This window comes from Pleurodeles waltl, chromosome 10 (assembly GCF_031143425.1).
Source record: "Pleurodeles waltl isolate 20211129_DDA chromosome 10, aPleWal1.hap1.20221129, whole genome shotgun sequence".
In the NCBI taxonomy this organism is placed as follows: domain Eukaryota; kingdom Metazoa; phylum Chordata; class Amphibia; order Caudata; family Salamandridae; genus Pleurodeles; species Pleurodeles waltl.
The window spans coordinates 82,517,722-82,543,434 of record NC_090449.1 but is presented as its reverse complement, the minus strand read 5'-3'; positions in this window follow the sequence as shown (position 1 = coordinate 82,543,434).

Genomic DNA, 25,713 nt, shown 5'->3' with positions numbered 1-25,713 from the left:
GGGCAAAGAGTACACCCCTGCTGCGTCCCCCGTGGTATGGGTAACACCTGACTCTGAGTAACAGGTATGTGTATAGGATCTGCATGTATTGCCAAAATATGACCCTATATATTGGTTTTTCCCAGCACAGCAAATAGGTGCTCCACCCCACAGCCGGACACCTTTTTGAAGTCCGCCAGTAGCAGTACTGATCTAATAACTTTCACCAGGCTAGTGGCCAGAACCCTAGGGATGATTTTGCCACAGTGTTTATGAGTGAGATGGAGTGGCATGAACTCAATAAATCGGAATATTGTACCAGCTTTAACTATATTTGAAATCTCGGAGGTGCACAAGTCCTTGAGGAGTGTGTTGTTCCTCCTCGGTCATGGTCCTGAGTGGTAGCACTAACAGTACCTGATATGTGGCAAAATAATTCTACTCAAAGCCACTGGGTCAGGTGCTTTCCCAGTATGCTATTGCCCAAGGGGCTCAGTTAAATCCCTTTCACTAGTATCCGCCTGGAGTAGCCTTTTCTTCCATCGTAGGACACCTCATGGGGTGACCCCAAATGAATTCTGCTATTGCATTTGTGTCTGGATAAGCCCTTTCTGCACACAGCTGTTGGCAGTGTGTCACAAAGGCCTGGGAGATGCAGTTATGGTCGTGGGTGGTGTCCTCATCTTGCAATTTGATACTGCTGACAGTGTGATTGCACTCTTTCTGCTGGCAAAGCCAGTGCAGCAGTTTACTCGCCTTGTTGCCCTAGTTGTAGACCCTGCCATGAGACGCTAGGCAAGTAAGTCCTGCCTCTCCCATCAGTATCTGGTGTGGACCAGTGTGGTGGTATTCAATGTTTTTAAGAATTTGTGGCAGTTGTGTGGAAGTACATGTGGCTTTCACCTCCAAGAGGCACTCCTCCTACCAGGAGACCTCCTACGTCAGACTCCTGGTGTAGAAGGTTATGTAGCGAATGAGTCTGCGCTGCCTTGTATGTATATATGAACGCTTCCCAGAGCATTAACTGAGACTCTGTAGAGCCTCTGTTTAGTGGCCAGTAGTCTTTGTTCTCTCTATTAATGTAAGCCTTAAGGTTTTTGTCTGTTATTCACCAAACGCTTAAGCACCAGTTCCACCAGTGGTTTTACCCAGTTTCAGTTTCAGGGTAGACTGGTCTGAAAGCTTCTGGGCTATAATTTGTATCTCATGCACGTCACCTAGGTACCTTTTGGGCTTAAAGAAGTAGTCTACTCACAAGAAGGACTTATGAGTACGAGAGTAGAAGACTTAACTCCTCTGAGTTCTGTACGTTCGGTGCCACACATAACCCTGGTTCATTGAAGGCAAAAATGTAGTGGGCTCAAGCGCTATGGATGTGAGGCCCCGGTTCTAGACCTACTGATTTTCATATCCTGGTGGTCGCCCTTCCATCTGGGAGTGGAGATATCAGCAAGCCTATACTTTCCAAGAAGGCTGAGGTGAGTAGGGGAAGGTGAATGAATCATGGCCTACCATCCAACGTCCCCATGATTGCAATGTATCTGCCACCATCTTCTCTCCAGATACAGCTAATGGCAAGTGTCGCTTGTCTCTTGATTAGAATTTCAACGTCTTTAAATCATTTGGTCAAGCCAGCATGTGTCAGCGTGGAGAATCTCTGCCATGGCGGGCAGGGACATCTAGTTCCCATAAGGTGTGTTTCTTAAAGCAGCAGGATAGCTACATAGTATCACAGATTTAAATACCTCTCCCCTTTTAATTTTATTGCACCACCATTTACATTCCAAGTGATTATCTGAAGGCAGCTCTGTGCAGCATTAATTGATTTTGAGCTTATGGTGTTTAGTGTGTTGATGTGGTCTGACTCTCCGGTGTGGCATAGTGCCAAAAGCTTTATAGGTTCTGGCATGTCTTTTATAATGTTGAACTTTAGTTGAATCTAACAGCCCCTCTGCTCCCCCCCACTCCATGCACTTCGTGAACGTAAAACATCTGTTGGATGATGTGTGTGATAAGCTTCCCTACCTGGTTGAGCCACCAAATCAAACCATCCAGCAATGACTACAATGTTTGCTACCAACATAACATGGATTAACCAAAAAAATTTAAGGAGTGAATGCCTAACACCCCGGACCTTTGCCCAAACACTGTTGATTGGAGGTGCTCCAGTCAATGGATTGGAGCCACATATCTGTGTGTACCTTTATTTTCTTAACCCTGGATCTAATCTTTCCCTCTCATACCCCTTTTGTGTACCCCCAGTCAGGAGGAATTGTTCTTGAGCTGCCCCTTCACCGTCTCCTGGGTACAATTCAGCAAAAATAATTTCAGCACGAGTTCCTCTCAGTATGTTCGACTCTGTGCAGGAGCTATTTAGGAATAGCCGAAAGTCTCCATAGCTTAGCTTCTAGGTCCAGGTTCTATCTTACATTTCAGACATATCGGCTTCTGCTTCTGCGACTCTGTCGACCCTGTTCCTCTGGTCTTCTTGCAATAAGAGTATGTGTGTGCCCCCTTCTCCAATACGACCCCCTAATATTTTTCTGGTGCCATAGATGGCCTGTAGGATTGCTATGTTCTGCACAACTGACCCATGTTTGTCTTGAGTTGTGGCAGTATTTGCTTGTTTGCTGGTCCCACAAGGGCCAGACGTCTTGTGAATTTCGCAATTTTTGCCCTTTGAGGGCCCTGGGGCTTGTCTCTTCTCATTGCGAGGTACAGGTTGGTTGTAATCAGTATGAGAGGGTGATGTCGCCCTCATGCATGCATCAGTCTTCAGTCACCCACCTATATAATACCTTGAGACTATAGGATCTGCTGGCCAGTGCACCCGCACACTACAGCGAGGCCCACCCACAACCCTTCCACAAGCCCGCCACAAAGGACCAGAAAGATGTTGGGGCTTCAGGGGTGGGCATAAGGCCCAATGCCTGGGCGGGCCATTGTCCCCCCATATTCTTTCTTTTCTATTTTGAAAATGACCCACCTATGACTTCTGGGACTCCATGGATCATGTAGATCACTTAAGCAGAAATTGCGACATTCAATGCTGGGTTTTGACCACTGTCAAGGTCACCACAGACTGCAGCATCATGCAACTAAATGAATTACTGAGCTGTTGGATTCTAGTATTTATTCTGGGTAGGTTTTCATTCACATAGCCATGGCGGGTACTGTCTGCTTTTCTTAAATTCCAAGATATGAGTGTTTGGTCAGGGCGGGAGATAGGCCGCAGACATAGTAAGCAGATAAATTATCCAAGATCCAGGCATTATTTATGTAAAAAAACTCTTTCTGTAAGGTCTATGCCACAATTTTTCATAATATTCTTCAGTTAGTTTTACAGCAGCCTTGATGTTGTGCAATCTATGTGGCGTCCAGGGTACACCAGATTGCACTTGCAATATGGAACACATATGTTTAATTTTAATGGTGTCAGTATTTACCCCATACCAGACAGGAAAGAGATGTTTAGCGAGTGCGAACCAACTGGGCCCACTTGACAGTCACATTAACTCTGAGAGAGCCACACCTCCCGGCAAGTCCTGTATCACTTTCTTTGCTCACAGTTGCACTGCTTCCTTTTGTTTTTCACAGTAACCAGTGCTTTAAATGGGCCGGTACCATCCGGTACTGAGTACTGGCACCTTTTTATTTTGAGGGAGAGTACCTGCACTTCTTGGGGAAAATGTAATACTTTTAATTAGAGAGTACCGGCACTTCTCAGAATCAAGCTGGTACTCTGGCACAGGGTACCTGCACTTCTGTGTTTCCATTTCAAGCACTGACAGTAACCTCTTGCCAGATGAGGAGAAAAGCATTCCATCATCCATCACCCAAGGAGATGCCATGAACTGCATGGACGTGGATACTCCATTCTTTTCCACCTCAAAGTTGATTTCCCTTGCAGAGTAGCCAAAGATTTTGTGTAATTGAATTTTGCATTCTTCTGTCACTCGGTGTCTCTGCCTACCTGTCCATAACCCTACGTCAGACTGTTTATGTACTCTCCTGCGGCATGTGTGCTGTTGGACTCTGCATGTGAGTTGTGTGTGTCTCTGCCCCGTATGTGGCTTTGTGTGTCTGTACATCTGTTACTATGTGTGCATGGGTGACTACTTCTGCTGATATGTGTGGATGGGTGGCAGAAGGGCAGGTTATCTGTGTGTCAGCTGGAGGGTTTGTTTCAATATCTCCGCAATGATCTCTGTATGCATGGATGTCTATAAGTGTGCTTTCTTTCTACCTATGCCAATGTGTGAGTGGCATGCACTGTTGCACATGTAAGGTATGTGAGTCTAAAGAATTCCTTCCTCCGCCCTTTTGCTTCTTGTTGTTTCTAAGTTTAACTCTAGTTGCTAAGTTTGATGCACAAACTGCCTGTGACATTCATGGCAATCATATGGCATTCTACATTTCTTAAAAGTGTTGTGGGTCAGCCTCCTTCAAGCGTATGCTTTATTTGTTCCAGAGCCTACAGTTATTGTCTTGAGATGTTTGCAATCACATCTTGGATAAGTCTACATGAGTATTTTACTCCCACTGGTTTTCTGTTTGCATTTAGGTGTGTCCTTGCATCTGTTTTGGAAAGCATCAGGGAATATTTTACATCTGAAATCAGTTGGTAGGAAAGGGGATCAACGGCTGACAGAAGCATCTGAGAAATGGATGCAAAAAAAACAAGTAATGGCAAAGCCAATGGGTATCTTCTTTGAATAGCATTAGTCAACCTTTTGGCTTTCCCAATGCTTGTTGCTTTTGGTGTTCATCATTGGCAAAAAGAAAAAGTAGCTGGTTGCTGATGCTAAACATAACTGGCAAAAAATAACTACTGCAAAATGGTGTGCAGGACTCTACGGCCGTTTTTTAAATTCTTTTTTTAACATACTGTTCCAAGATAGCAAACTTCCCAAATAGGAGTAGTAATTTTTTTTTAAAACGGTACATTAAAGCTCCTTTATTGAATGGAGGGTCATGGTAGCAAATTGCAGCTGCCGAACTTTATAAAAGATTTTACTAAAACAATATATAAATAAATGGGGTGGGATGGGTGAGGCGGAATAGTGCAGGCAATCAATAGAAGAGTTGGTGAGGATAAGGAGGGGAGGATTTATACAAAGTGAGGGAATGGGGAGAGGTGAGAGAAGCAACAGACAGACTCAGAGATGCAAGAGCAACAAAGAGCAAGGAGTGACTGGCTGTGAAAAGGTTTAATCACACAGTGGAGAGAAGGAAAGAGCAAGAAAACACCAGCACTCACATCGAGTGCAAAAAGAAAAGTTAATTTGCTAAATATAAGCAGCATAAGGACAGAAGCAGTGCTTAATTTGAGCTGGGGGATGCTGGTAGGAGCCTTCATGTTTGTGGACTGACGCTTATTTTTCCTCATCAGACATTTCCCGAGTGCAAGAGAGAGAAGCACATACAAACAGGAAAAAAGGAGGAATAGAAAGGCAGAAAAACCTTCATGAAAGGAGAAAGCATGAACCTGAAAAAGTGAAATAAATGGGCAGAGAGTGTCTGGTAGTCAACTAAAGAGGCATGCAGTGGTTTCCAGACTCCCTAAACTCGGTATTTGCTGGGCAGTCATTTAGTAGCGCCAGCAGTGGGCTTCTGAACAACTTCTGGGCAGTGCTTAATTTGTAAATAAAAAAGTTCCGGTGCTCAAAGCCCTCCTCCTAAAAACGCGGCTGCTGCAAATAAATGCGGGAACACGGAATACTGAGGCAGCATAATCCTGAAGCCATCTCGGGCCTCTTCAATCCATTTAAAGGCACTCTCTGTCCCTTCAGCTCACTCTTGCAGCTTTCTGCTTTCTCCCTTTGTGACGCTGTTTCGTTTTTCTCTTCCTCCATCTTTTCCATATGTGTCTTTTGCTCGCAGTAAATGCTTGAGGCAGAAGAATAAGCCCTGGCCCTCAAAAATCAGTGCCGGTGCTCAGCACCGGAAACAACAAGCACAAATTAAGCACTGCTTCTGGGGCACCGGTACTCATTTTACAAACTAAACACTGGATAGGAGTTATCCGTTCAAATGGATTGTTAGGACGCTATACTGCAGGGGAGGCAGAAACACAAGGAGAGGAAGGAACACCATTGACAAAGAATTAGACAAATGAGATTGACAAGAAAGCCAACCAATGATAAGGAGGGCTGACCCAAGGCCACTATAAGCATTAGTATTGTACACAATAGGTCTTTCTACAACAGAGAGCTAAAGCTGCCTGCAGGTCAGACCCTGCTTTATTTTCTGCAGCATCCAGTTTTAAGATGCTTTGGTCTGCACTCATTCCCCAGTTCTGACAGGCAAATAACATCACCACCATAGATTTAATGTTTGTATGATGTACATTCAGCCGCTCATCACAACATATACACGCCCAACCTATTGCCAATGCTTGTTAGACAACACTTATACCCATTATCCCTGCAGTCATTTTTACTACAACTTTTTATATTGTTATTCACTGTTGCAGGGCTCAGGTCTCCATACACTTCAAACTAAATGGTGTTTTTTAGAGCATTTCCTCTCCTGCTCATTCAGCTCAGAAAGATAATGACCCAATAATGCCATTCCAACACAGTTTCGAAGAGGAATACTTTTTAAAACTAATTAGTATTTATAACTGAGAACACATTTTAGAGTTCAAGTTGATTATTTCTATGCTTGCTCATTTGCACAGAAATCTCAGTGGGCTAATGGCTCATTCAGGTGTTCAGAATAGGAGGCTAAGTTGTGTCTGGGTAAAGCTCATTCCTTATTTTAACTGTTCATATTCTTTTTATGATATCTGAAATAATTAAACGTAACATCTGTCCCAAAGTGCGCCTTTACATTTTAAAAAGCTTCCTAGAGTAATTACCAGGGCCCCTGGAATTATGCAGCAACATGGACTAAATTGTGTGCCAGGGAGAGGCACGTTATGTTTGCACAGCACGACACATTCCGAGGCAGCCATTTTCATTATTGTGTCATTTTAACACACATTATCAATTTCCCTTTGAATCCTACAAGCGAGAACCCAGCAAAGCCTGTTGGGTGGATTGTAGAAGTGAATATGACCCCCAGAATAACGCGATGGAAGAAAGGCGGGGACAGAATATCGAGGGACAAAATTTGGAAAGGTAAATTTATAAAGGGAAGTTTAGCTTTACTGCTCCTAAATCCACATCTACATACCTTGAAGATGCATATACCACGTAAATACATATACCACGTAGGGGCAAATATGTGGAGCTAGGTATAGACAACCTAGACTCACCTGTCATTATTTCTTTGGGTGTTTTGTACTCGATATTGTGTTTTATCAGTAGTCTGGTGTTGATTTTCGGTGTGCACACCTGTTGTTCAGTCAATATTACCACCGCACATGACATACCCGGAATGAGCAGTACTGTGCCTGCACTTGTTCGAAACCTACATTCTTTGACACACATCAGTGTAATCACTTAGTACAAACCTAAGGTTCCAAAGGACACTCTGTAGAACCTGGCCACCCGTGCCCATCATCATTAGCCGTGTACAGCGCAGAACAAAGCGGGGTGCTCGGTTACTCAAAAAAGCGCAGTCTCTAGCACATGATCTAAATATGACTGGGTGCTGTGAGAGCCTGTATCAAACCCTTTGGGGACATCAGTGCCCTTTTCAAAGGTTGTGCTGCAAGGTGTGCCTACGCAGACCCTGGCAGTGCAGGTTCTAATGCACTATCTGCTTTTGGCCTTTGTAGGTTGCCTATGCTTGGCACCACCAGGAGTAGAAGTGTTGAGTCCTGAATATCGAGTACTAAATATTGTTATGCCTTAATAGCTTAGCCAAAATATCAAGGTCAAAAATATGAATAGGTAAGTATGTATAGAGGTCGCATATCTAACTCCACATATGTGTACCTTGATGATACATATATCTTCAAGTTACATAGACGCTGAATAAAGAACACTAAATCTGTACTTCTATTTTATCTTCAAGTTACATAGACGCTGAATAAAGAACACTAAATCTGTACTTCTATTTATGCACTTGGGCCCATATTTATACTTTTTGACGCCGGCTACCGCCATTCCAACACGCCATCTTGGCATCATATTTAAGGAATGACGGTAGCCGGTGCTGCAGCCTGGTTAGCGTAAAAATAAATTACTCTAACCGGGCAGCGGAGGCGTAGGGAAGACTGGGAGTTGTGCGTCAAAGAATGGTGCAAGTCAGGTTAGAGTTTTAAAAAATGACTCTAACCCGACTAGCGTAATTTTTTGATGCACAACCACCATGGAAATGACTCCTGTCTTAGCAAAGACAGGAGTCATGCCCCCCTGCCCAATGGCCATGCCAAGGGGACTTCTGTCCCCTTGGCATGGCCATTGGGCACAGTGGCATGGAGGGGGGGCCCAAGTTAGGCCCCCCTCTGCCACCTAAAAAAAAAAATTACTTATCTCTACTTACCTCTACTTTACCTCTACTTACCGTAGATGGGTCCCCCCATCCATGGGTGTCCTCCAGGGGTGGGCGAGGGTGGGAGGGGGTGTCCCTGGGGGCAGGGAAGGGCACCTGTGGACTGCTTCCATGGTCAGAGGCCATGGAAATGAGCCCACGGGCCCCTTAACGCCTGCCCTGACCCAGGTGTTAAAAAACTGCGCAAATCCGGCTGGGCGCCATTTTTTAAGGCCCACCTCCTCCTGTGCGTCAAAATGAAACGGGAGGATAAATAAGGTGCACATGCCTTAGAGTCAATTTTTGCACGGGATCGCCTACCTTGCATGTCATTAGTGCAAGGTAGGTTTTCACGTAAAAAAATGACTCAAACTCCATAACTTTGGAGCTGGACGGGTCTATAGTCAAAGTATAAATATGGAGCTTAGTTTGCGCTGAATTTGCGTCCTCAAAAATTACGCAAATCCGGCGCAAACAAAGTATAAATATGAGCCTTAGTTTTCAATGTTTTGGACCTCGATATTTTGGGTACAACATTAAGGTTGATGGAATTCCCCACGGGGGGAGCACCCGGATTAGGTACAGCCTTGTGTGCAGGCTCACAGTGCAGCGAAACGCTATGGCCGCCACAGTGTTACGCTGCCTCAGGATGGATGACGTTAAAGTTATGACCCCCCCTGAAAACTTTCTGCGGACGCCCATGTTTAGAAGTACTATATGTGGGCGCAAGCATAACTCTCAATAGCATCATGGAGGAACAGTGGTAGCATTTTCGATGCCTTAGATCAAGATTGTACATGTCTCCTGCTTCTGTACCCCCTCTTGTAGGCAGAGAAAGGAGTGGAAGGTGCTAAGTAGGCATCTGCCCTTGACTGGATGTTATAATGTTCTAGATGAAATTGAAAGTAATTTGTAAACATTTGCCCATCCCTGTTTAGGGTAACCCAGTGTTTGATTTGTAAGAGACTAAATGCCAGGGCCCAAATTTTGGTTTAGAAGCCCACGGCCGGGTTATCGAAGGTCTGGGAATCAAATACCAAGCCTGGGTAGCCTTGAGTTCACATCATGCCTCTTTAACCCATCACCTGCCACTCTGTGCGCCCTCATCTCACTTTTGCTGGTTTGTTTCTTATCTCTGCCTTCTGCCCCTGTCACTGGTTTGTAATACTCCTCTTTCTTTCTCCCTTTTGTGTTTTTCTCTCCTGCTTTCGATCAAAGTTTGTTAAAAGAAAAAAAGAGTGCCTATCACCAAAGATGAGTGCTAGCTGGCCCCATCTGCAAACACTGGCTCAAATTAAGCACTCGAGTGACTAGCACCCGATTGGTGCTATGCGGGTGGACTAAGGCAGGAGAAGGTTTCCTCCACTTGCTGTCTCTCTCCTCGCTGATGGCCCAAATAATGGTAGGTGGCATGGGTTTGGCATGGATAGAAAGGTTCTGCGTTAAGTCAGCCCATGGTAGTTTGGGGTTCTCACCCCTTTGTGTAGAGTAAGGAAGGTGACTTTGCCTGTTTTGTGGGTTTGGAGAAAATGGAGTAAGCAGGCAGGGTGAAATGGCTGGGACCAGGAAGGCGCGGGTGGGATGCGGATAAAACACACACTAGCTTCTGCACAATCCCAGAGAGGCAATGCACTCTGCAGTACTTGTCCTCGGCATACACAATAAAACAGTTGTATTTCCTATACCTGGAATAGTAGGTTAGACCGCAAGCAACCCTATACTGTGCATTTGTAGCTGGCTAGCAGAAACACAATCCATTGCTCAGTTCTACCCCAGAAACGTCCTCCCACCCTGGCAGTAAGACCTGTTGGCATGCAGCGGTGGTGCACAAATGAGGTGCAATTATGGTGGCTTTTAGGGAAATGGCCCCATGACACGCAGGTAGAACAGGAGTTGGTAAGGCTTCGGATTGCCTGTGTGTGAGTGGAAGGTAAAGCTTTCATGGTGCGAAACAAGTGGCTGCACGGAGTTGGGAGTGAGGGGCATCAAGGATGCTTACTTGACAGGTTGGCAACGAAGCAGTAGCTCAGGATGAGCTAGTTTGCAGAAGTCATGTGGTAGCTAGGATCCAGAACACAGAGGTTTGCAGTAAACAAGGTGGCTGCCAAGCTGAGTGCTTAGTCCCTCCAAACATGGCAGGACAAACAGTAACAGTTAATCAAAGTCTCTTAGGTCAGGTGTGCCACCCTTGAGGGTTCCTTGTTCGGTCAATTACCTGAAACCACTCTCCGGATGGGTGGCATGTTCTCCCTTAGGAGAGAGTGGGGTCACTTCAGAAACTCAGTTGCACAGATGGTGAAAATGACTGTGCTTTCAGTTTGAGGAGGCAGGGCTCCGTGCATTGGAAGCACACACTGGGCATGGTCGGACTCGCCTAAAGGGCAATCAAACAGTGCCCAATAGGCTGCTCTGGCAGATCAATGTATGGGTCAGGTTTTGTAGCAGTTTGTGGGCCTGTTTCATGGCCTAGGTGGGCTTTTTTCTGTTGATTTCACTGATATTGGTGCAAACAGTGCCTTCAGCAAACACAAACGAAGCAATATCCCATACCTTGCAAAATAACTATACACTATGGTGGTCATTATGACCCTGGCGCACTTCTGACCGACAGGGTTAACGTGGTGGTACAACCGCCAACAGGCTGATGGTAATGACCCCCAAATTATGACCATGGCGGTGATCCCTCTAATAGACAGCCAATGTACCATACCAACCACTGCGGTAGCCACCTACAGGCAGGCAGGAGTCAAGGATCTGCCCACCATCTTATGACATAGCACACTGCCACGATTTCCAGGGTGGTAGCAACGACACCAAAAGCCTGGTGGATACACATAATTTAAAAAGAAACACTCACCTCCAGGAACACCGAGGAGTCTGAAGCTACAATAGAACCAGAACTGCAAGTCTTCTCGATGCTGTACCACGCCATGGCTGTCCTGGAGCACCAACGCCGATGAAGATGGGCGACGGTGAGCACAGCTGCCTAGCACACAAGGGAGGGAGGGGGGGAAGTGACACACACACGCACAACACACACCATACACACACCACACACCATACACAAACCACACACCCAGCACCAGATGCACAGGAAAATAACAGTAACAGAATCCCGGAGTAAAGAAACCCAGGACACATACACATTTCCAACCAATGTATTCCTGTTGTCTGAATATGTAAAATGCAAAAACATTCACAACTGCAGAAATAAATACATGCAGGCCCAAAGGCCAGTCCAAAGTCACAAATGCCCACAGGGCAAGGTCCAAGCCCTAACCTGACTCCTGACAACGGGACTCCACTGTTCTAGTGCATCATGTTGAAAATGGGCAGGCACGTAAGGGGTGGGGGTGTTGGGGGGCACCCATTGGGAGGGGGCTTCCTGCCCACTGGTTCTGGAGCGGGCTTCCTGCCCACTGGTTCTGGAGGGGGCTGCCTGGCCAATGGTTCCGGAGGGGGCTTCCTGCTCACTGGTTTTGGAGGGGGCTGCCTGCCCACTGGTTATTGATGGTGCTCCTTGGCATCTGGTTCTGTTTGCTGCTCCTTGGCCTCTGATTCGGGTTGCTGGTCCATGGCCTCTGGTTCTGGATGCTGCACCTAGGCCTCTGATTCAGGTTGGTGCTCCATGGCCTCTGGTACTGGATGCTGCTCCTTGGCTTCTGGTTCCGGATGCTGCTCCTTGGCTTCTGGTTCCGGATGCTGCTCCTTGGCCTCTCGTTCCGGATGTGGCTCCTTGGACACAATTGGGAGTGGGGGGTCCTTGGCCATAGTATTGAGTGGGGCCTCCTTGGCCAGGTGTTTTGGGTGTGGCCTCCTTGGCCTCGGATTTTGTTGGGGCCTCCTTGGAGGGGGAGGAGTGTCCTTGGTGCGTGGGGCTGGCATCGCATTCATGTGCCCCTTAGTGCAGCTGGAGACTTTGGGGGTGGAGCTGTGTCAGATTGGGTGCTTGAGGTACTGGGATGGGGCGGTGGGACCTTCATCTTACAGGCAGGACGGGGTAAGGGAAGAGGTCAAGGCAGGCAAGGAAAAGCTTCTTAGGGACAATGGGGCTTAATGTAGGAGGGATGGGAATGGAGGTGGAGGGAGTGGTTGTATGAGGAGGAGGTGTGCTGGACTTGGTGCATGGACAGTGTGCGTGTGTGAGGCGGATGGCTTTTGGGGGTCTGAGTGTGAGTGTTTGTGTCTTTGGAGGGAGGCCAGACAGGGTGGGGTAGGACAAACAGGACGTGTGGATGGATGGTGTGGTGGTGTCTGCAAGTGAGGTGGGTGTGCTGCATGAGGTGGTGGTGGTGGTGACTGCGCATGTGGTGTGTGGGGTGCATGTCTGTGGGTCTACAGATGTTGTGACTGTGGGCAAGGCTGTGCAGGTGGCAGGTTCAAGGACTGTTGATGCAGTCCATGCAGGTGTGAGTGAGGATGTGACTGTGAGGGTGAAATGGGGGTGCCTTTGTGGAGACATGGGTGTTGTGTGGTGTGTGTATTGCGTAAAGGGTGTTGAGTAATGTGGTGCAGTGTAGGGTGTGTGGTACATGACGGATGAATGGGTGGTTGTGGTGTGTGGGTGAAGTTGTCTATGTGATTTGCGTGGCTATCTATGGCGGTCTTTTTGTGTTTGCAAAGGATTGTGGTTGATGTGGGTGTGTGTTTTATAGTGCTGTTGGTGGGTGTGTGTATTTGTGTCAGGTGTGGGTTTTTTGTTCTGGCCAATGTTGTCTTGTTTTGTCTTTGGGAGGCCATATCCGCCGCAGCGATGTTCACCGCCAATGGTTTACCGTCGTTGGATGTCCGCTGTGGTGATTGGTGGGTCATTATTTGGAGGGCGTAGTATTGGTGGTGTAACGGTGTGGGTGGTAGTACTGACAGTTTATCACATTCAGTGGGTCTGGTGGATTTGTGGTTCTGGCTGTTTTTCTGTCAATTTTGTATGTATGTGTCATAATGTGGTGGACGGATGTCTGCCTCCGCGGCGGTATGCTGACGGCAGTCAGCACGGCGGTATTCGGTATTTACCACCAAGGTGATAATGAGGGCCTATGTCTTTAAAAGTTCAAAACTGGCCTGATTTCCAAAAATTGGCTACTTTTTTAGCCATCTGGATTGCTAACGGGGCCACTTTTATTTTGGTGTCCCAGGCTACTTTGTCCCAGTCCGACATTGACTCTAGGCACTTTAAGTGGAGCTGCAAGGTACAGTGAGAGATTAACATGATGGCTAGCAGCATCCAACCCTCTGTGGACGTCTCCCACACTGAGGAAGGTGGGCAGAGAGTCTTGGGACAAGGTAGCCAATGCAGACCTGCCAATCTCAGAGTATGTTTCACTAATGTGAGTGTACAGGGAGAATGAGGTCCAAAAATGGTGAGTGCTGCTTTGGACCCCCAGCTCAGGCTAATCAGCACCATCCACCCTCTCCTACACCAAAAAATAACTAATCTTGTGCCAGCGCTCACATCCTCGGAAAGCTTTAATCGAAGCTTATCTGTATAGAATGTTCACGCCTAGGCTGGAAACACCTTCTGTGCAATCCCTTCCAGTTCACCATATGATTGTTCCTCTTCACCATGGGATGAGGCATAAAACTGTGAGCCTCATTTACGAGGCCCTAGTGGCACACTGCGGCCCCGGGCGTCATTTTTTTTACGCTTCAGTGGAGCAGTATGCCAGCCCATATTTACAAGGTCACGCAAAGCCAACTTGCATGGGTTTTCATGGCCTTGTAAATATGGACCCCTTTCACTCATAACACTGCGTGAAAGGAGCATTCCATGGGTGCTGCTTGGGATGTTTCCACGCAACACCCATGGAACCCGAAGACATCTGACACATTCCAAGATTTACACGTCTGGGAATGCATCAGACTCCTGTGCCACCTCAGGGGTGGCATAAGAGTGACGCACCGCGGAGAAATATATTTTTTTCTCCCAATTTTTTCCTCTTTCTATGTTTTCTGCATTCTGCGGAAAACACCTCCTGCGATTGTTTTTGTGCAGGTAGGTGTTCCTTCCTGCACAAAAACAATCATCCCCACAACGCAGGCACCCTTGCACCATAGGGAGTCTGCATTGGCGCTAGGCAGCAATTTGTGTGCCAGCGCAGGGGTAGAGGGCAGATATCTTGTAGATGCCTTGCTGCGCCACAGGCCTCGCAAATAAGGCCTGTGAGTTGGCAGCCTGGCCTGGCTTCATCCCCCAGCAATATGGGACCAGGTCCCGGTAGACCACAACTGTCTCCAGCCTTCCCTGGCGTGGAAAGAACCTGTATCAAGAGAAAGGGGCAAACAATTCTGGTCCCTTCCAAGGCTGCAGCCCAGTGGAGGAAGAGCAGCGGAAGAAACGTGAGGACCTTGGCAGGGCTCCCCGCGCGTGGAGGTAAGCTCACTGTGGTTTCCTTGTGTATCTCATAAGGGGCACTCCTAATGGAGCATTACATCACCTCCCTCCGGGCGTTGCTTCTGCTGTAGCACTACTTCCCTGGAGCCCAACACCATGCAGTGTCGCAGAGCTCGCCGTGGCACCTCTGAACTCGCGAGCGCGCGTGCAGTTACTGCTGCTGCCGCCAGGAACTACTTTGGATGCGTGCGCAGCCTCACAATAGCATTTATGGTAATGGACTGTTTTTATAGAGCTGCTGTTCACGGAAAATTACAGCCCAAGCTCTGTCAGCGCGTGCTTCATACATGCATAAACCTTGTGGGGATATGTCTTTGAAGCGCCCCGACTCCAGGGCCACGGTGGTGCGAATACAATGAAGGTGACTTCACATTTTCTGTACTGCGTTTTGTTAATCGCAGTTTGAACACCTCCTGACTGGTTGGAAAAGCAGAGGCCATTCCGCGGGCGATTAATAACCTTGTGTTCTGCGTCTGTACTTAGGGGAAGCAACACCCAAATAAAATTGGGTTTTCTGGGAATTCACCAAATTGGCTGTCTGCCATTTGCGCAAATTCCATTAAGGGATACATTTCTGTGTGCATCCCGATTGTAATATATTGTTGCTTGTACCCGTGTTTCAGTATGGTGTGTGGGATGAACAGTTTGTTTGCAAATATCTTTGTGTATCTGTGCCTCTGTGCACGTTTTCTCATGTGTGTGTATTCGTGTGAATATGTCAATATGTGTGCAAATCGTTGTAGAAGTGTGGGAATTTGTGACTGTGGCCTTCTGCCAGCATCACTATGAGAATTAATTGACATAAGGATGTAGTCAAGACAATTTTCTCTGGGGAGCAAATACTATTTGAGGAAAGTCTCCAGCCTGTATGTCAGAATGTTCACAACAAGAATATTGATCAGTAAAAAACTTTGTGACCTACATATTGACTACTAAAATATTGTGAAAGGTGCATAGGTATAGTCAAGCATAGTCATCCTTAACTCCGCACCCATGTACACTGACTATATGTTTATGTATGACAATATTTGTCAGTACTTTTCCTAGTATTATTCCCTATCACCACTGCCATGTTGCAGTGTTTACCTTCTTACACGTTGGGCAGAGCAGTATCTCTTGGGACGATGCTACTTCACATAGTCATAGCCGAGTTCCCTTCTGTTCCGGCACCAGGACTTCCAAAATGTGGCTGGTAAATTCACATGAGGCACAGAGTGGAAGTGGTGGCCGACCACCAGCCCCAGCCCTGTCCCCTCCTTTGGTGTAGGAGAGCACAAAATGCTCCCACACCCAGACAACCCGCAAATTCTTCTACCCCTCACCTTCTACAACCCCACCCCAAACAGGTCCCCTACTCCCATTTATCACCTGCTCAGTAACATTTAACATCAATCCTCCCAAAACTGGGAATTCTGTGCTGAATTTTGCTCGGAAAATCCCAGTCTGTTTGGTTATTCCCATTCCTTATGGATTAACTTGCAATAACTGGAATTAACCTTTAATGGAATTACTGGAAATCTCTGCAGTGGTAACTGGGCCTGGGCATGCCTAGGACTCCAGATAGCATTAGAAGAGAGATTATTATATTTGTTTCCTGTGAAAATAATTTCTTTAGGGATTAAAATATGAATTCCCATTTCTAATGAGAATACTATCGAGTGAGCAACAATCTGTTTCATTTGTAAGTAAGGCGGTTTTGCATGAAATCCAAACTTGTATTTTACCTAGTGCATCAAGAAAGCATTGAGTGTGTCATAATGCCCAGCCCCTCTTTCATTCATAGCATTAAATAGCATATTACATGCTGCATATCAGCATGTATGGTTTATAAGATTACATTTTTACATATATTTGTTTAAAAAACAAAGGTCAAATAATTCTAATATGCAGTGTGTGAGTTTGTAAACGTCAGTTTCTCTCTACTTTGGTAATAGTCTTGAATAGGGTTTTTACACTGTAGTAAAGAATGTGTGACTGCTCTTATTAGCACAGTTATGCTAAATAATGCATTTATATTGGGCCACCTTTATTTTCAATGCCTTGACTCCCCCCCCCTCTCTCTCTCGATATATATATATATATATATATATATATATATATATATATATATATATATATATACACAAATATGTATGTATATATATGTACTATTGATACATTTTAAGCCCTTGTGATTCGTGATTTTAAGTTTCTAAATAGACATTGCAGATGACAATATGATAACTTATCTAAACACAATAGATTGGGCATCAAAGCCTTTAGGGAAGACCACAACATTGTCATCAGTCAATGAGATAAGGGTGGCAATATCGTGGTCGTTTCCACATCTGCTTATCTCAGTGAAGGCTACAATCAATTGAACAATCTGGACTGCTATGTTCGGGTGTTACGGTGCAAAATCGATTTGTCTAATGCTAAATATTATGATATGTTGTCTGATTGGAAATATCGTGGTCTGGTGGATTGGGGGGAATATCTTTTTCTAGTAAACTAGTGTCCTAAGATACCTATACTGTATGGGACCAGCGGGTAGACCTATCGTATCTTTGAGGAGATCCCTCTTAGAAAATGCATCCAGATATATTGACTTTTACATTAGACCTTTTGTGACGTCTCTCCCTTCCTACATCCAAGTTAGTAAGGATTCACACATGTCATCCTGTGGACAAGTTAAATGGATGACCTGTTCCTTACTTAGAAAGGAAGCAGAGAACAGACCTCCAATTTTCTTGCCAGATTAAATAACAATGATGTTAACCTGAAATTTGTAGGTACTATGAGCGAGGTTAGTGTAGATTTCCTTCACCCTAGAGTGGAGAGAGTCAACAGTAAATTGACCTCTAAAGTCTTCAGAAAAAGCAAAGCAGGAATTACACGTTTACACGTATGTGGTAGTCACCGTACCAATCTGATTAATAGTATTCCCTATGGAGAGTTCTTAAGGGCCCATAGGAACTGCAGCACAGTAGCTGACTTCCAGAATGAGTGCAGGACCATGATGGTCCATTTCAGAGAAAGGGGTTCTAACAACAAAGTCCTCTCCTCCTCTCTTAATAAAGCCCAACATGTTAACAGAAAATCTCTGCTAGCGGAGAAGACAAGCCATAATAAATGTATTGAAGCTGTGGAAGGGAATCATGCCAGGTTCATCACTACATTCAGTACAAAAGCAGGTGCCATGAGACGTATCCTTAAGAAACATTGGGATATACTTTCCACTGAGGCCACTTTAGCATATTTCACCTGGGATGGTCCTAACATCGCTTTTAGAGGAGGGCCCACATTGAAAGACAGACTCAGTAGGAATGAGGTGAAGCCGATCTTTTGATGACATCAAAAATTTCTATATGTGCACACAGTGCAAAGCTTGGAAATCTAGCCTGAATGTGAAGAAATATTTTTCCCCAATTCTGGGCACTGATGAGCATATTGACAAATTTCTGAACCGCAACTCAGATTTTGTATTTATGTCTTAGTTTGCTCACATGATAAGATGTATGTGGGTAGCACTATTCATCCTGTCAAGAAACAAGTGCTTGAACACATGCAGGCTATCAAAAACCTTGACAGGCAATATCCTGTGGCCCGTCACTTTGCCACTTTCTATGGTAGCAATATTGACTTGTTAAGATTTTTTGCTCTGAATAGAGTGCCTGGTTTCCCAAGAGGTTGCAATCGCTGATTAAATCTGAGAAGATTGTAGACTAAGATTGGAACATAATACTAGGAGTCCGCATGGTTTTAATACAGAGGAGGAACTAGCAGTATTTTTGGATGACTAACTGCTGAAGGTTGGAGGTGTTTTGCAGACCTCATCAGTATTGTGTTAAGTGTTTTGTGAGCTTTTCCTATCTATTCTCCATGGTTTTATCTTCTCCTTCTTTTTTTCTCTTTTGTTTTCTCTTCTTTCCTTTCCTTCTCTTTTCTCTGGTCTCTTCTTTCTAGTTCATCTGTTTCTTTTCAGCAGGTGGGTCCACACTTGTCTGTCTCACTTACATTTATTTTTATCTTCTCTTGTGAAAATGCGCATTTATGTCTGGATTATTTTACTATGGCAATGACGTACTCTGGTAAAGTTACATCTGTTGTCCACTTCAGTGTCATGGTTGTTAACCATTTTTAAACTGATTTTTGTGTGTTTTATGTATTCACACAGGTTTTGGGACCATGAGGTGATGCTGTGACCCAACTGGATGTATTCTACTTAAGTGTGAGTTTGACGTTGAGTGCCCCCTTCTCGTCTTCCTTTGCATCTATGAGTACTGATGAGATAAGAATGTTTTTATGCATTAAGAGAGCTGGTGCAACAATCTATGCTCTTATTTTTTAATTTGTACTTGTTCACGAATATTGAAATGTATTTAGGTATGTTATACTTTATTTAGGTAGCCATTTATTTGGCTGTTAGGCCCACTTGGGATAGATTGTGTGTGGGTGCTAATTGCAAGAACTTTGTCCATGCAGTGTGCTTCTCGCTTTGCTTTGCCTTGACACTTACATCCACTTGGGCTAGATAGCGATTGAAGCTATATATTTGTAACATTGGATAAAGCCTTGCTTTGCTCTGAGCTTTATAGTATGTCTGTATGCAATCCAGTTTCACAGAAGAATTTTGTTATTTTTCTTATGTTCAAGAATTTATTATTTTCCTGTTAATCATTGGTATTATTGTATAAATTATATTAAGTCTCATCTCATTCTGGGCATTTTAAGATGGCTTCTGTATGCTGATTCTTGTTGATTTCAAGTCCCACCAGTTTCACTAGTGTGACTTTTTTATTGGGCTTTTTTTGTAATTCCTCAACCTGTGACTGAGGCGTGTTCTACGCCAAAACGCATTGGGCTTTGTTTTGTTTCACTTTTTGGTTTTGAAAAAAACGTTTTTTTGTTACCTTTGCACTGACTGCATGTAGTAAATACCCAACATTGTTAGCACCCTTGAGTATTTTAAGGGAATCCTCTCTCCATGATAATTTCTATATAGTACAGACGACTGCCTGCACCAGGCACTTACTCATGCACATGTGCTGGATAAGCCACAGATGCTGATCTATCTATAACGTTTTCAGCGTATATAGGATGTGGGTAGTACAAACTTTAGCACCTTGTCAGGCCTTGGTTGTTTACAGTGAGTAGTCTCTCTTTGGAGAGGTTTTGCAAGGAGTGAACACTGTTCTTAGAAGACACAATTTAATAATCTGTATATTCCTCATGAGAGTTTGGCTGTCCACAAACAATGTGATACAGGGTAAACTCTGCATATTGTACACATTGTTTATAGTAACTACTGTTCTACTCATGCCAGCTTCATTTCTCAAGAGAGATTCAGTAACTGTGAAGGCTTAGATGCAGGCTAAAGGCTTTCCATAGCAAGGCATTATTTATGTAACAGGGCTTGAGTGTCTGGGGGAAAGTGGCTTTCTCCGAACAGTTGTATACATACTAAACACTGAGTGCAGTAGGGGTTACCCATCTATGTGTGGTTGATTGTCACAATGAGCTTGGTTACTCTTTAAGCGCATGGTGTACGCTCAATGTTGCACATAGCATAAGCTTGCTTCACCTAAGGGGGTTGTATGTGTGATGGCATTAATGATGATTATTCAGGGCAATTGGGTACTTACTTTCATACCTCAAATCCCATACTCCTGTTTTTTAGAGTAATGTGTACAAAAGGAGCTTGGATGATGTCATCAGTTATTTCATCAGTGATGTCATCAATCATTTCATTTGAGATGTCATCAGTGATGTCATAAAAGATGTCATAGAACATCTCATGAGTGATGTAATAGGTGAGGTCATAAGCTGTGCATGGCTGGGCTCTGCTAACTATAACTGGGGAATTTCTGTTTTTTTTTTTTAGTTCAAAACATTACATTGGCACTGAAAGTTTCACCTAATTTTAATGTCACTTTGTGAATTTCTAAGTGGAAAAAAAATCAGATCTTATTATCACCCCCAACTATAACATCACTTTAACCTTCATTTTTTTCAGTGAATTCCTAAGTTTTTTTTAACTTAAAGTAATATTATGTTACCACACGTAACGCCAACCCCCCACAGCGCATGGCCTTTGGCCGTGCATGGCGGGGGGTTAACCACAAGGCTGGGCTACAGCCACTCCTTCGCAGGAAAGCAAGCCCATGCTGTGCACAGCCTTTGACCTCATGCTGCGTTCAGTTGGCTTCAGGGCCCGGCCCACGGTCAGGCTCTGCAAACGACCTGTTGTGGGAAGCAATCCCCAGCCATGCATGGCCTTCAGCTGTTTAGAGTGGCGTAGGCCTCAGTGCTTTCTCTGCTTGCAGGCACTGCGGCCAAAACCCCGCAGCCAGTCATCTCCCTCTCAGAGGTGGGGTTTGTGCTGGCGTCCGGCCCCAAGACACTATTGTCCCCGGAACCTCATCCTATGTGGTCAAAAACATTTATATTAGGGAAGTAGGGGAGCACTGCCCCCAAGACCAAATGGGTCCTGGGGACCCTATCCTCTGGACTATACACTAACTGTGGTGGGGACCAGGCCGCCCCTTCCTAGGCCTTAATAAGCCCCAGGGCTGAATTGAACTAAAAGGGGAGGCAGGACACCTCCTAGATCCTTAAAAGGCTCAGTGACCCCATCCTCCGGGTGGTAATGTAACTTAAAAGGGATGGGAGGCCTTGGTCAAAGGGGAAAAAAGCTCCCTGGGCCAATCAGAAGGCTCTATTTTTTTAATTGAGTTTAAGTGACTCTCGTGAAAGACCCTCAAACCCAGCCATTTAAATATACAAATGTTTTTATACCTTACTTTCTCAAAAACTACTGACTGGCTTTACACCAAAGGACGCTTTTGGGATCAAGATTTAATTTCCCACCATATTTGGTGTAATTCCTTTCAGCAGTTTTTGCAGAAGTGCTGCCTAACATGTCTATGGAAAATGCATGGTGATTTTGCCCTTTGGGACCCCCCCTTATTTCTGGGTCCCCTCTTAATCATCGATCACCCCGAAACTTTCCAGGACCGAGCTGAGGAGGGTGAACTTTATTTTGGGAAAGTTTTGTAAAGATTCATCAGAGTTATTGGCAAACCAACAAGCACTCCATCTATGGAAAAGCAAACCTAACTATAATTATGGAGTTGGATACATATCTACATTTTCTTTTTTTCCCAGCTTTATGCCTGTTCTGTCTGCTTCTCCTAAGTGAGGTTGTGTGCGATCAGGCTCTGGTCATCCTTACAGTTTGCTTTAAAACCCTCAACACAGTACAGACAACACACATTAAGAGAACTGAGTACTGAACAAGTCTATTTCGGCAGCCAACAGACCCAGCATGGGCGTTTTGGCCAGACTAGATGACCCTGTTCACATGGATGACATTTCTTCAGTAGACAAATGCATTCCAGTCTTCTTTCCTTATGTGCCAATGTATTCCACCAAATATCTTACATATAGGATACAGCAAAGAACTGACAAATTTATCTTTTAATACATGTGCATTATAAATCAGTACTAACATAATAATGGTGATTGTTCAGCCGACATTCCCTTCCATCTTTTTTTGCCCACTGTACAACTCTACTTAGAGGCTAGGCATATACAAATCCGTGTTGGTCCTGCTCCAAAAGCAATAGTCCAGTCTGAACTGCCAGACCAGGCCTCTCCAGTTGGGAATACATATAATTGCCATTTCATGTTTTCATTCCTGTTGGAAAACTTTCTTTTTCAGCAGGGTCATCTTAGACTGTGCCTTTTCACTCCATACCTATCATTGTTGGCTATACAACTCTGTGCACTTTATCCCAGCTAACTAGTGAACAAGGGCTTGTGTGCTTATTGGTCAACAAGGTAAAATTGGTATCAATCTGATTGTCACAGTTCACTTGCTTGTAAGTCTCTAGAATATGGTACCACATGTACACAGGGCCCGCAAATTAAACATGACTAGTGGGCTTCAGCACTGTAAATCATGTCTGTGTCCCCGTTTCATCCTGTGTGTGCAGTTTTAAATTGCCATTTCGACCTGGAAAATACGCCATTTGCAAGGCCTAAACCTTCGTATTTAATGCCTTTATGCTACCCCTAAGGTATCTCTAAAAGCCCATTGGGCAGGGTGCAGGATATTTAAAACGTTGGACATGTATATTTTATGTTTTACATGTCCTGCCAGTGAAAAACCTTTAAAGTCGTTTTCACTGTGGTAAGGTTGGCTCTCCCATAGGTTAACAGTGGTTTACACTATTACCATTAATACCATTAATAAGTACTAAATTCAGTTTTGGGGAACTAGAAAAATTGTTCTAATAGTAATTTAAAATCCAAATGAATAGCCAAGTAGGATTTTATATTGCTGTTTTTGGAAATTACACTGTTAGAAAGCTGTCATTTTACTGCCTAAAACCAAAAGGCATTCTTACCAGTGTCCAGCTGTCACCTGACCCTGATGACTCCAGTGTGCTCAAATGTGTAATGGTTCCATACACTGGACAAAAGGCCCTGTGAGTGGGGAGGAGGGCTCCTCAAATGATGGCAGATGAAAGTTCACACCTAAGCCTGCCATTTGTTTCACTAATCAGGATGAAATCAATCCCAGTGGGGTATAGAAATTGACCTACACTTATTTCGGGGTTGTACAAAGGCTTGACCCCATCCACAGGCTGGCATCGGGCATATAAGTGTACCCCACAGATCTTTCCTCTGTACACTTACAGTCCTGAGAAGAACCAGAAAATTGCCTGCTGTGCTCTCTGAAAAACCAGAAGGAACACTGGACCTGCTTTCCTTAAATTCAGGACCCCAGGAGTGACTCCAAGTTTCTGTTGGCTGGCCTCCTGTTTGAGCTACAGTGGTACAACACGCTCCCAGAGGCCCTCCACCTGCAACTGCCCAGCTTACCATTAACGACTGGACCGGCCATGGATCATGCTGGGTGCCTCTGCTGGAGTGAGTCCTAACCCCTGGTAGTGCCCCCAGGTCCTTGGCCTTTGACTGGTGTTACATTTTACTCCTCCTGTCCCCAAACTGCCAGAAGTGGAAGTTGGAATGATTTTTGCCAAATTTCTGCATGGAGAACCGACAGACTCTAGCATCTCCATTGAAGCTGCAGTTGTCAATGCCAAAGGGGGCTGAAGCTAACAAAAGGCTCCAGAAAACAGGAGTATCAGATAACCCTCAGAGCCTGGTAAGAGATCCGCATGTTGCATTCTACATCACAGGGACAGGAGGATGATGGTGCAGAATAAGATGATAAAATAGAGGTGGAGGAAAAGAATATCCTGTTAATGGTCCCAGAACCAGAGGAGAAAGAATGGCCCAGAGGTGTGTTAATGTCCCCTGCCAGGTCCAGGGCAAACTGCAATGTGTCGTTCCACAAACTGACCCCCGAAGAATTGGAGGAAAGGCAAGCTGAGCGAGAGCTGAAGCTGCCACTCTGGCCATGGAAAAGAAAATGTTGGCTTGGAGCAAAGGAAAGGTGAAGCAGTTTTTCACAAAGGCAGACTCTTGCATAGGTTAACACTGGTTTACACATTTACCTTTAATAAGTGCTGCACTCAGGTTGGCCATAGCTACAAAAAAAATTAAAGGCCTCATTTTAATAGTAATGTAAAATCCAAATTAAATGTTAAGTCGGATTTTATATTAGTATTTTGGAAAATTGCACTTCTAGGAAGTTGTCATTTTACTACCTAAAAGCAAAAGGTTGTCCATACAGTGTCCAGGTGTTACCTGACCCCTGATGGATCCCCTATGGTGATATGTTTATTGCTCCCAGGCAGTGGATAAAGGAACCTAGGAGTAGGGAGGGGAATTCTTCCCTTGACAGGATGGCCTGGAGGGTTGTGCCCAAACTGTTTGTGAGCTTTAAAGGATGCCTACCTTGTCACTTCCAGAGGAAGCTCTCACCTAAGGCTGCCTCCCCTTTGTCTCTGTAGTCAGGATGGCACTAAACCCAGTTGGGCAGGGGAACTGACCAGAACTGGTTTAGTGGATGTATAAAGGCTTGCCCTCTGCTCACAGTCTGGTGCTAGGCATAAAAGTGGACCCCACAGACCTTTTCTTTGAACACTCCTGGCCTTTGAAGAATCAGAAGGAGGACTGCTCTGCTCTCTGAAGAACCTGAAGGAAGACTGGATCTGCTTGCCTTGACCCCAGAAGTGACTCCAAAGGTCAGTTGTCTGACCTCCTGCTTGAGCTGCAGGGACACAGCAAGCTTCCAGAGGCCCTTTGTCTACAACTGGCCAGCCGACCAGTACCAACTGGACCTGCCTTGGATCCAACTGGTGGCCTCTGCTGGAGCAAGACCTAAACCCCAAGTGCTGCCTCCCATATCATTGACCCTTGGCTGCTGTTAGAGTGTACTCCTCCTATCTCTACATTGCAAGAAGTGGAACTTGGAAACTTGTTGCCAAGTTTCTAAATGGCAAATCAATGAAATTTGGGATTGCCATTGAAGCCAAAGCACAAGGTCACAGTGTTGTCTCTTTCTATACAACCCATCCAACTTTGGTACGCATTTGTCGATACACCCAACTTTGGTACTCAGTCGCCAACGCCCGTTTCGGTGGATTCAAAATTTCCAATGTAAACAATCTCCCAACCACCTTCCTCAGGGCTAGATTCTAATAAGCACCAAAGGCACAATAATGCATCAAGTGAGGTCTCTCCCTTAGATTATGGGTCCTGTATATCTTATTCCGTATTTTTTTAACACGACAGATGTTTGAATAACATCTGCACACATATTCTGTGCTCTCTCAGAACCAGTTCTGAGAGAACACAGAATATGTGTGCAGTTGTTATCCGAACATCCGTCGTGCCAGTTCAAGCGCTAAAAAATATTTGTTGGCAAAAAAACTGAAAAATACAGTGAGAGGATCTGCTAGTATATAAGAGATTTGGGATCTATTAAATGCAAGAGATCTGGATACACATCTTGAAGATTGATG